The following is an 11,511-nucleotide window of genomic DNA, read 5'->3' on the forward strand; positions in this document are numbered from 1 at the left end:
GTGGCTAATGTACTAAAATGCTCCATGGAGCAGAGGGGAGTTCCTGTGGGTTCATCACTACGAGAAAACACAAATATTTATCTAATCCATTGTTAATGTGAAAATGTTTAACAAAGTAGTTTTGCCAACACAATATAGTTCCCCTCAAAGGTGGGGAAAAAACAAAAACCTGCCATCATATCCTCCTCCTTCATCCTACCACCTCCCTGATCTCTCTCCAAAAAGTCTGTTTTTTGCACGTCTTTATAATCTTGATGCAGTTAATATGAATATGCACAAATGGGGATAACAGCGTACACTTTTGGACAGTCTGTAGTCAAAGGTCGTCATGGTGTTGCACTTGTTTGGACACACGAAAAGTGACAGTAGAACCAACTCCATATTGCATGTGTGTCCATCCTGAAAGAGAAAACCAGCCTCTGCTGCTCTACTTAAAGTTTCCTCTCTTTGAGGAAAATTTGTGATTTTGGGATATTTAAATACTTGACTTGACAAGTGAAATAGTTGTAAAGAATAAGATTAAAGAACTTCAGTTAAAATTTTTCCCATGTTCGTACACCTTCAGATGCTGTTCAACCTAACAAGCAGTTTGTTTGAAGCATACTGAGGCTGTTGATACATATGATTCCAATAAGGTTAAAAGCTTAAAGTTGACTCAATCATTGTTGATTTGAACCCAGTGATTAGGTCATGCTCTCCTTGAATCTTAACTTTGCCGTGACCTCTGAAGGCTCTTTCAGAGTCACAATATTTCTACAGAGAAGCGGAGAGAGGCGAAGAAAGAGAGAAATCCAACTGCGGCTGTTTAGACTGTAAGCAGAGGAACATGGTGAGTGTAAGGAATGGTGAGGAGGGGATTCAGGGTTAAACGCATATTGAGAACTGAAAAAAATCTACCCAGAACATGTATTTTCCTAATCAGCGTGGGACCCATCTTTGCGTCTCCCTCTCCAAAGTGCCTGGTGGAGTTTCATTAAAGTATGCTTTTAAGTTAATGCACAATCTTATCATACATCTCCACTCAGCTCAGCTCCTCTCTCGGTCCTGCCTGCCTTTTTTGCTTCATTTGTTATCACTTCTAATCTTCTTCTTCCTCCGCTGTCTCCCGCTGCCTCTCTCGATCCTGTTTTTTCACCCCAACCCCCCCCCAACTCACCTTTTCTCTCTCCCTCCGTTGTTCTCTGTCTGATTTACTCAGCCTGCTTCAAGGCACTCATTATCTACTTGAAGTTATGGAGTGCCTTAAAAGGCAGAAATAGAAGAAGGGCGAGAGGAGAGGGGCTATACTCGGGGCCTGGGACACCAAGACCGCCACCATTCTCCTATCTTCCTTCAATCCATCTTTTGTTTTGCCTTTCACTCCCATCCCTGCGTCCACAGTTAGTGTTACACTGGCAACTCTCTTGCGTTGTTCATGTTTTCTTTCCCTGGCTCATCCATCATCTGCTGTCGCCGGCGGTTGTGATGCTGACTGTCATGTAATTATCTCATATTTATGTGAAAATGCTTGTCCTGTACTAGTGCTGCATTGATTTTATGCACACTCAGGGTTGCTTTGACTCTTTGGCCCTGGCTTAAAGAGCTTCATGTCACAATTCAAGCCAGAGGGAGACATTTGATTGGCCCTCAGGTCTAACGGCAATGCTTGATCTCTTTGATTTCACATCGCTCTCAGTGGTAGCTGACATTTTCAGACAGCAGGAGTCCCTGTGGAAGAAAAAGATGAATGTGCTAATTACTTTTAGGCACATACTTGCCTCACAAGGTACAAATGCACTATACGCAATTTGAGGGATACTTTTTATTATCTGACTTTCAGTGCTGTGCAAACATACAGTTTCAATTTGAGGAGCAACAGTGGGAGTCTATCCCCTAACCACAACATGGCTGGTGCCATGCTCTGCCCGTTGAGCTACAGAGCGGGAGCGTGCAGAGAAACAGCAGGGAGGGTAATCACAGCCTACACTCAATGCCCTGAGGCTGAAGGCCCAATTGCCCCTTGAAAGTATAACTTGGACCACGTTAAACCTGGACTTTATCCTTACATCTTCTTTCAATTGTGACTAAAGCCTTATTGATAAATCTCTGAACAACTTTCTTGCCAGCATGCCTGGCCCCTTCTTTTGGAAAAAACTACTTAAAGAGCTGCTGGCATCTGCTCTTTGTAATGATGGATAATAGCAAAAGATTTAAAGTTGAACTGAAATTTGAATTCTCTTTACTTTTTGTATGAGAAAATTGAAACTATAATGCAGCTATTTTGCACATTTCTCAATTTTTCAAAAGAAGATACGACTTGTCTTGGACATGTTATTGGAAGCAGAGTCTAAGTTTCAGGACTGACATCACAGGACTGGCTTTTCTAGGAGACACACTGTCTACATCTGTCCTTCCTATATAACCTTTAACTTTAATATAAGAAGCTTTTCCTGCTTTTCGACAAGTCCACAAAGCTCTGGTTATGTATCTGTCTCTTCCTAACATTTAACATTAGGGAGAACACATCTTGCTGGTATGTTTGTATTTCACCCGGAGAGCGGAAGCTAGGGAAGTAGATGCTGGTCTACGTGGCTGATGTTATTACCCGATACTTATTCTTTACACCATTTCAACACCTGCATTGTGCCATTGTCAAGCGTCTGCACACTTGTTGTCACATTAATGGTCCAGCTGTGGTAGTCCTCAGCACTCTGCGTTAAACTCCGTGATTCAAATCACAGAGAAATGTACAGAGTTATGGAGCTCAAATCACAGCAGCAGTTTACCAGGCATTGTAAAGGAACAGTAAATATATCAACCCTATCATATCAACTAGATAAGAGGCAAAATGTCTTCAAATCCAGTTGCCCTTTTGTCAACCCTCCTTGGATAACCATGACCTGGATGACTGAGAATCACAGACATGTACTGTATATATCAACACTAGAAAAGAGAAATAGCTTTAGAAAAATAAACACAACAAATACCAACATAAAATAAAATAGCTTAATAAAACAATATAAGAAAAAACTTTATAATACATTATAAATACAATAAAATATAAAGACAGGATAACATGCTATATACGTTAGACAAGTGAGAAAAGTTGTTGAAGTTTTAAAATTGCAGCAATAGAGTAAGAATATAAAGAAGTACATGGATTAAACAGTAGTAATATTGTTTTCACTATAATTGTGAGCAGTTTATTAGGAAAATCAGTTCATGTTAAGCTCTGACTGGATTCCTGACAGCAACAATAATCTTAAATACTTACAATAATCAGAAGTACTGTACTTACCATAACTAGAAGTCACATTTCAATATAATCCAAAATGAACACTACTATAATCCTTTCAGCTAATTTACAACAAGCTGCGCACAGTTTGAATTTAATTTTAATTGGTAACAAAACTCTAAACAAGTAACACTATATAAAATAATGTGAATTACAAGGCTTAACCATCCTGGAATCATTCATGAACTCTCCTCTTCCCAAACTACTGATGTCGTGTGAATGCAGCATGTTTAATACTGAGCATCCTATGACCTCAGCTCTTCATGTATATTTTACTCTGAAATTTACAGAGTCATACAGTAATCTTGGGAGTGCGCAAATCACAGCAGCAGCTAACAATGACAGGCCCCCTGGTTACACTGCCTGTGTGGCCGTTGAAAATGAAGTGACATTAAGTGCCCACCTGTGCAAATATACTGTACTGTAAGTACTGATGATGCAAGTCAGAATCAGACATTTGCACCCCACACTCGTGGAGAGGGACTATCCCTGTAAAATAATAAATAAAATGTATTTTTGATATTCACAATTTTGTTTTAGTTAATTTAGTTTAATTTAGTTTTAAGTTTATGTACAAAAAGTTTTGAAGTCACATGTTTGTTGTAAAGGTCTGTTGTTAGCTTAGACATTACTGCCTCATACATTGTGCATGTGCGCATCAGCGTGTTAGAAAACACATGCTTCGGCTGCTTTTGGAGTCAACTTTTCAACCGTCCTAACAGGATTGTGTTGCCGCACCCACATAAGGAAGATGTATGAAGCTCTGCAGTGAAGCAGCTGATGACATATTAGGGGGGAATCAGTGTGATGAAGAATAACGGGAGAATATGTTCCAAGTTGGATGTGGTGAGAGTTATTTGACTTTATGACTGATAAGCCTAACAGAAAAGCCTCCAAGTTACTGGATGGAGCAAGAGAGAGATGTCTCAAAAAGATGTATTCCTGCTTTGTTTTCTGTGTTTGAGGAGAGCACTGGATTACATTAAGGAGAAAGCTGCTCCAGATCCTGCCGGGGGGTAAATAACCGAACTGGAAACTGTTTTGTTTCAGCTCACAGCACTGTTTCCTAAATGGCTGGCCAGTAGTTAAAGAGGTTAAATAGCCTCTCTTGTAAAAAAAAAAACAAACAAGTAGCACCATGCTGTTTTTACTGGCCTCTGTTGCCCTCCTGTGGCGAGCAGTAAGCATGACTTTTAGCTGTTCATGACTTTTCAGGAGCTCTGTGTGTGTGTGTTTGACCACCTGTGTGTAGTTTTGAGCTGAGAAAAGAACGATGTGTTATAGTCCTGTGCTAATGGAATCACAGGATTAGATATGTTTTATGTTTCAGGTACCGTGAGACTCACCCGCTCCCCTGCCAGCTCACCAATCGTCCTCACATTAATGAAAATTAAGACCACATTGAGTTTGTGTGTGCGTGTGTGTGTGTGTGTGTGTGTGTGTGTGTGTTCACTGATTGCTGTCTGGACCTTATTTAAGTAGAAACAGATTGAAGAATGATAATTAGGTCTAATAGGATGGAATTTCTCTAACTATGTCAAACAGCAGCCGCATCACAGGGCTGCTTTTAAAACGGCCTTCAGGTCAGCTGCAACCACACACACGCACACACACACACACACACACACACACACACACACACACACACACACACACACACACACACACAAAGAAATATAAGCCCCTATGATAACTTTTTCTACCACTAATAACATGATAAAATGTTTTTATGAGTTGAATGAATTTACAGTACAAACAATGTGGGTTCAGCAGCATATTTCATGCTGAACGTTAACTTAAAGCAATAGTTTGACATTTTTTGAGAACATTCTCGTAAGCTTTCTTCTCAACAGTTAGATGAGAAGATAGATACCACTCTCACGTGTGTCTGTTATGAGAATGCATGTAGTTTGACGTTATGGAGGATAGCCTGAGCTTATTATCTTTCTTTGCTGAGAGTTAGATGAAAAGATTGATACCACTGTGTCCCTTACATGTGATAACTCAATCTTTCAATCTGCTCAAAAAACAAAGAATAAAAATAAAAGTAGTGGTTTTGCAGACAGTAATGTGCCAGACTAATTCTTGGCCAGGAAATGTCTTGTTGCCTTTGGACAGAGCCAGGTCAGCTGTTTGCTATTGTTTTCAGACTTTACACTAAGCTAATATAAACGTCCGTTGACTGTAGTTTCATATTTAATCTCTTAACCTCTTAAACTCTAATAGATTAATCATTGCTCTGTATTCTTTGCTAAAACTCATTGAACTTCATTTTAAAGTTCCCCTCCACTCCACCAAAAAATGTCTCACCGTTCACTGTGCAGAATGATGTATGTGCAGAGTTTGTTTTCACATTAATCTGCTGAAAAGTGGAAAGTTTCTCTGTGCTCACTGGAAGCCCAATTTTAATGGGAGGGCCTGCAAACAAGATTTGTGACATCACAACTAGTTTGGAAGCCAATCCTAGTCCAATATTCAATTTACACAAATGTGATGTGGAAACATGAAGCCTCTGGTGCACAGCAGGCATTTTTAATACTGGAGAAGGAGTAAATGCCATTTTAAGGATTTTAACAAGATCATTTAACTTTTTTGTGGAAAAATGTGCATATTATATACATGTCATATTTCTATTGTTGTTACTGCTGTTGTTATCTCTCTCTCTCTCCTCTCTCGACCTCCTTCTTTCTCTCTCAACCCAATCAACCAAGGAGGATGGCTGACCACCTAGAGCAGGAATATTCAATTAAAATTCAGTGAAGTCCAATTTCTGAAAATGTCCTCAAGTGAAGGTCTGGAACATCATAATATCCATATTATTTTTCAGTACCTTGAAGTAGCATTGTAGTTACATCAGCATCTGTGTCTAGTGGCTAGATTGTAGACTGTCAAATAAATACCGTAGAATTTAAATGTGCTTTATAAATAAATTTGACTTGACTTGACTTGACTAGAATTCTACACTCAACTTGTGGTATTTTTTTTTAAATTATAAAGTAAACAAAGAGAAACAGAATAAGATAAATACATTATCTTTTCTTATATCAAATAAAGATAGCATTTTGAAAAACAGTTGCATTACAGAAAGCTTTTGATTGTGCTTCTTAAATAAAATACTAACCCTAACCCTTAGCTCGTATCTGCTACCTCTCTGTCTCTTATCTTTTCTCCGAGTGTCTCTCGGCTAGTCCTAATGCATGGATATGATTGGTTAATTAGTGAGAACATTCGCTATGCACAGTGGTCCGTGAGTTTCCGACGGCTGCTCCACTTTACGGTAATAGCTGGAGAAGCTGCGCCAGATCAAGTATAAAGGATAGGGCAAAATTTAACAATCCTCAATATTCATCAGTTACAGGTCCAGGTCCAGTACAGCGTCTGAGTCCAGATCCTATTAGTGACCTCAGACCTAGACTCTGGCTCCGTTAGAGGTTTCTTCCTTGCTGCTGTCACCACATGTTCATCGGGGATGTTGGGTTTCTGTAAAATGAGGAGTATGGCCTAGACTTGCACTATGTGGAAAGGACCTTAGATCATTTCTGTGGTGATTTGGCGCAATATAAATAAATAAATAAAATATTGAAGAAGGAAAAATTAGAGCGGAGTATTGTATAAACATCTTAAACATGTTTGGAAGGATCTAGTTGAGAATCCAAACTTTCCAGGGATATTTTTGAGGAAGTGGAAAAATGGTACAAATTGGTGAATTTCCCACAAAATGTTGGTGGAAATTGAATACATGTGATAATTTACTGTGAAAATCGAGTTGAAGAGATCAAGCTACAACCAGGAGATAGTTAGCTTAGCTTCCAATATAAAGTCTGGAAACAGCTGACCTGGTTCTGTCCAAAGCAACAAAATTCACCTACCAGTCCCTCAAGAAGTCACTGCTCTTAGCCAAGAAATAGTCCAGCACATAAGCTCGTTTAAAACCACAACTTCTTATGTTTATTCTTCGTTTCTTGAGTAGATTAAACTGGATTGATTTTTCACATGAAAAGGACACATTCAGTATAAAAAGGGTATCCATCTTTTCATCTAACTCTTGGCAAGAAAGAGAATAAACTTATCTTCCAAAATGTCAAACTATTCTTTCAACTGTCAAATTCACTCCATTTTTCTCACCATGACATTGGCCAGATCAGAGGAAGTCAGAGACAAGATTACGTCAGTTGGCACCCTTTTTAATTCACTACAGTAAGTTTATTCCTCAGCTCAACTCCTTCACACAAATGGCAGCCATCCTGTCTCATTTGGATCAGAAACTTTGGCTTTTGCCGTGAGAGTTGAGCCCCCAGCGCACAGGTTTGAGAACCATGTCACGTCACAATCAAATGCAATCCCATAACATCTCCAGAGGGACGACGTTGACGCCTGTCAGTCTGGAAATCCTTCCAAAGTCATTCCAAAAGCTCCGGGGCGCCACTGAAGCCCGGCCAGCTCCACACTGTACAAGTGGAGGAACTCTGGGACAGTAGTGAATCTTCCATGAAGTGGTCATCCTGCCAAAACCTCTCCAAAAGCAAAGTATCAAAATCGTGCAGAAAGTTAAAAAAATAATATCCAGGGGTCTGCAGGCTTCTTTGTGTTTGGCTTCAGTCAGTGTTCATGTGTCCACCATCAATAGACGGAGAAAAACGAGTTTCATGGCAAGATACCAAGACAGAAACCACAGCTCCTTAAGGGGGGAAAAATGGATGCTTGTGAAGATTGCCAAAAAGCACCGAAGTGGTACGTAAGAGTGAAATCCTTTGGCCAACACGCTTACAGTAACAAAAGCCCTGCTGTGAATGACACAAGAAAAAATGGTGCATTAATGTCGACTTTGTTAATAGTCAGATAACTGCTCTGTGAGTGTTAAGCCAATCCCTAAAATAAAATTTGGCTGTATGTCTATAAGATTGTTACGTCCAATAGAAAAAAAGGCATTTTTCAGAGTTGCAGAGTATTAGGGTACGCTTTTCTACAAGCAAAGGTTTGCAGCAACTTCATCATATTTTATAAGGCACAGATTCCTCCTAACAGACATTCCTGAAGCTCTCACCTTCTAAAAACACACAAACAAACCAAACATGCAAACCACAAGTCTGCAGTGGTGAGGACACTGAGGTGGGAAAGTCAGCAAGCAAAACTGATTGTTTTAATGTTGATGTCATATTCTTTATATTACCTTTTCACAGCTGTTCATGTTCCAGTTTCACATTTTCTGTGCTGTACCATCAGTAAGACACATCTTGGTTGCATTTATGTAACAAAAACTCCCCTCTGTCTCTGCATGATTGATATTGTCAACAGTCAGTTCAACCACAACTCACCGCATGCAACTCAGCACCTATTTTCTCACAATTTTATGGCTTGTGTAAGAAATCGATCATCTGTGTCTTGCATCCCGACAGCTTAACAAACACAAGAATGCCACAAGAATTGAAGTGAATGAGCAAGTCATGGTTTGGAGCAATGATTTATCAGTTTATGTTCTGCAACCATAGACTGTATATAAGTCTGCAACCCGGAGCATAAAAAATGAACTTCCTCCTTTAAACTGTCATCAGTTTGTGGGTCCTTCTTTTTGTGTGTCTCTTTTAAGAACTATATTGTGCACCAAAAAAAAGCCAAATTCCTCCATTTTTTTTGGTATTCTTTTATTATTTGTAATTTATTTATTTTAAAGAATTTTCTTGAGTGACTTGCATATTACTATTTAATTTGTTGTTATTTGATGTTGATAGGCGTTGCATTGTTATTTTTCAGTTTTATTTTTCATTTATCCGTCTTTTTATTGTCCAATTCAAGTCACAATCAAGTCATGAACTGCTCTCCATTTTTTCAGTTGTTTAATCTGTATTTAATTATTTTAATTTGATTGATTTAGTATTATAAAATTAAATGTCAATTACTGAATTGCTTTATCATCTTTTATGGGCCTTTCTGTGTCCTCTGCACAAGAGGCACTGAACTTTGTGACATTGAATCTCTTTTGTTCTCACACAGTGATACCAAAAAAAGACAAATCTGACTCCTGTCACCATCCTGCTAACATGTAAATTCACTTATAAATCACTAAAAACAAATCCTGTCAAGAGTATCTCACTTTATTCAGAACTGTTTATGGAAGTCAGATGTCCTCATTTAACTCACCAGACTCTGTTTGTGCTGTTTTTCCAAAGTTTTCCCGTTGCTCGTGGTGATAAAACAATTTAATCAAGCTCTCTCGTCAAACATCTGTGGAAAAGAATCAAAGGAGGTCTTCTGTCCGTGCATGCACACGACCATTCACTGATGATAAATTAATAGCTTGGATACTTTAATCTGTTATTATAGGTGTGCACTATCAGTTCGGACAGAGAGCTTGTAATGGATGCCACAATATACAGAACATGGCTGCCATCATTTTTCAGATAGTGATGGCTATTCAGAGAAGTTGTCGTCATAGAAATGGGCTAGATTTCTGAGGATGTATCCTAATTTTTAATATTAATGTGTCACCCGTTACCTAATTCATGACATACATCATTCAAAATGCAGCTCAGGGCAGTCGAGTGGTGAATTTTTCTTTGACCTACTGATGAATAAAGAAATACATCTGCAATATGGTCATGAAAACATCCCAGCATTTCCTCAGAGTAGCTCCCATCATGAACAGCAGAATGCATGACTCATATCCAATTAAAGGGTTACTTCACCCAAATAAAACCTAAACTCTAGGATGCATGCAGGAAATGTTGATTTTATTTCTCAGGTTTGGAGATATCTGTCTTTTCTGATGTCACCTTGACACAGCAGAGGTTAATTGAATTCAGATTGTGATGCTCACAGCATTGAAAAGCACTGGACAGCAGTGTCTGTGTATTGTCTTGAGTGACATTATCTGGGAAGTGAAGTTACAGTTTAACTTAATTTTCATAATATAATAATGTAGAGTAATGTAGTCCTTGGAGAGAAGAGAGATAGAGAGATCACTCTTGAATCCATTTAGTCCAGTGATTCTCAAACTTTGTCACGTCAAAGACCCCTAAACTGACACAAATTAGACCCCAGACACCCATCTGATAAGACTGAAACCCATGACCAAAATTGTTACACATTATGTCATTGTGTTTCTTATGCAGGTTCCCAGAACCCCACTTTGAGAACCACTGTTTTATACCTCTGCTCATCCAGCAGGTGGAGCCCTCTATCAGGAGCTCAGGCTGCGTCATGCTGCTCCTGAACTGCCCTTAGCATGATGCAATCGAAATGCAAGATCTATAAATGTACAGAAAATAAAACATTAATATCTGTTAAACAATAGCGTGAAAAATGTCTCATCTCTACATCAATGCTTAATCATTATCATGTAATCATGAATGGCAACACTCTGAGGCCTCAAAACGAGTTAAATCAAAGCCAAACCACTAAAATAACATTCATATAATATAACACATTTGACATCACTCATGTTAATCTGAGGTGGTGGTTTTGAAGCCTGAATTTGGATTGGAATGTTCACTACCTTCGACGTATAGATGGTGGAGTCAGACAAACCAAATTTGGGTAAAAGCTGAGCAGCCAGTGTGCAGCTGAGGGGGAACGAAAAAGTCACTGCTCACTGAGTCACTGCTGAGTGGGACAGGCTGACACGGCTGTCAATAAACCAAATCGACTGCCCTAAACTGAATACACACATTGGAAGAAGTAATATATGCCAATGAAAGAATATCTTGTATAAAAAAGTATGGAGCTAACATATTCCAAAGAGTTCTTCAACTCCACTTCCTCCTATTCATTTGTCAATAGTTTATTGTTAATAATCTTAACTCAACTTTTGGCTGTTTGCAGTCTAAACGTAAAATGGAATATTATGAGTTTCATAAAGACAGTGATTATTGCAGAGCTGGTCCACCGAAACACTCCGCAGGAGTCTCTGCACTTCACTGTGTTCACTTTGAGTATAATTGCTCAACATATTTTCATGGGGTTGTTCCCACTGTGAGAAAAGTACAGTATTCCATTGACAGTCTGAGTATAAATTGGTTTGCAGGTGGGGTTAAAGGTCACATTTCCAGGTGTCCACAGCTGGAGAGGGCTCACACAAATTCCAACAGGATTATTTTATTAAGAAATTGGGGTCCAGAGTTCCTAACTTTGCCCCTGGAACTGGAACAAATGTTTCATGAACAGCTACCGTCAGGAACCAACTATGGAAAATTGCTATAGGTTGGAAATGGAAAACTGGACACTTCCCTGTAGGGCCCAGC

This window comes from Scomber japonicus, chromosome 8, assembly GCF_027409825.1.
Source record: "Scomber japonicus isolate fScoJap1 chromosome 8, fScoJap1.pri, whole genome shotgun sequence".
NCBI classification, from domain to species: domain Eukaryota; kingdom Metazoa; phylum Chordata; class Actinopteri; order Scombriformes; family Scombridae; genus Scomber; species Scomber japonicus.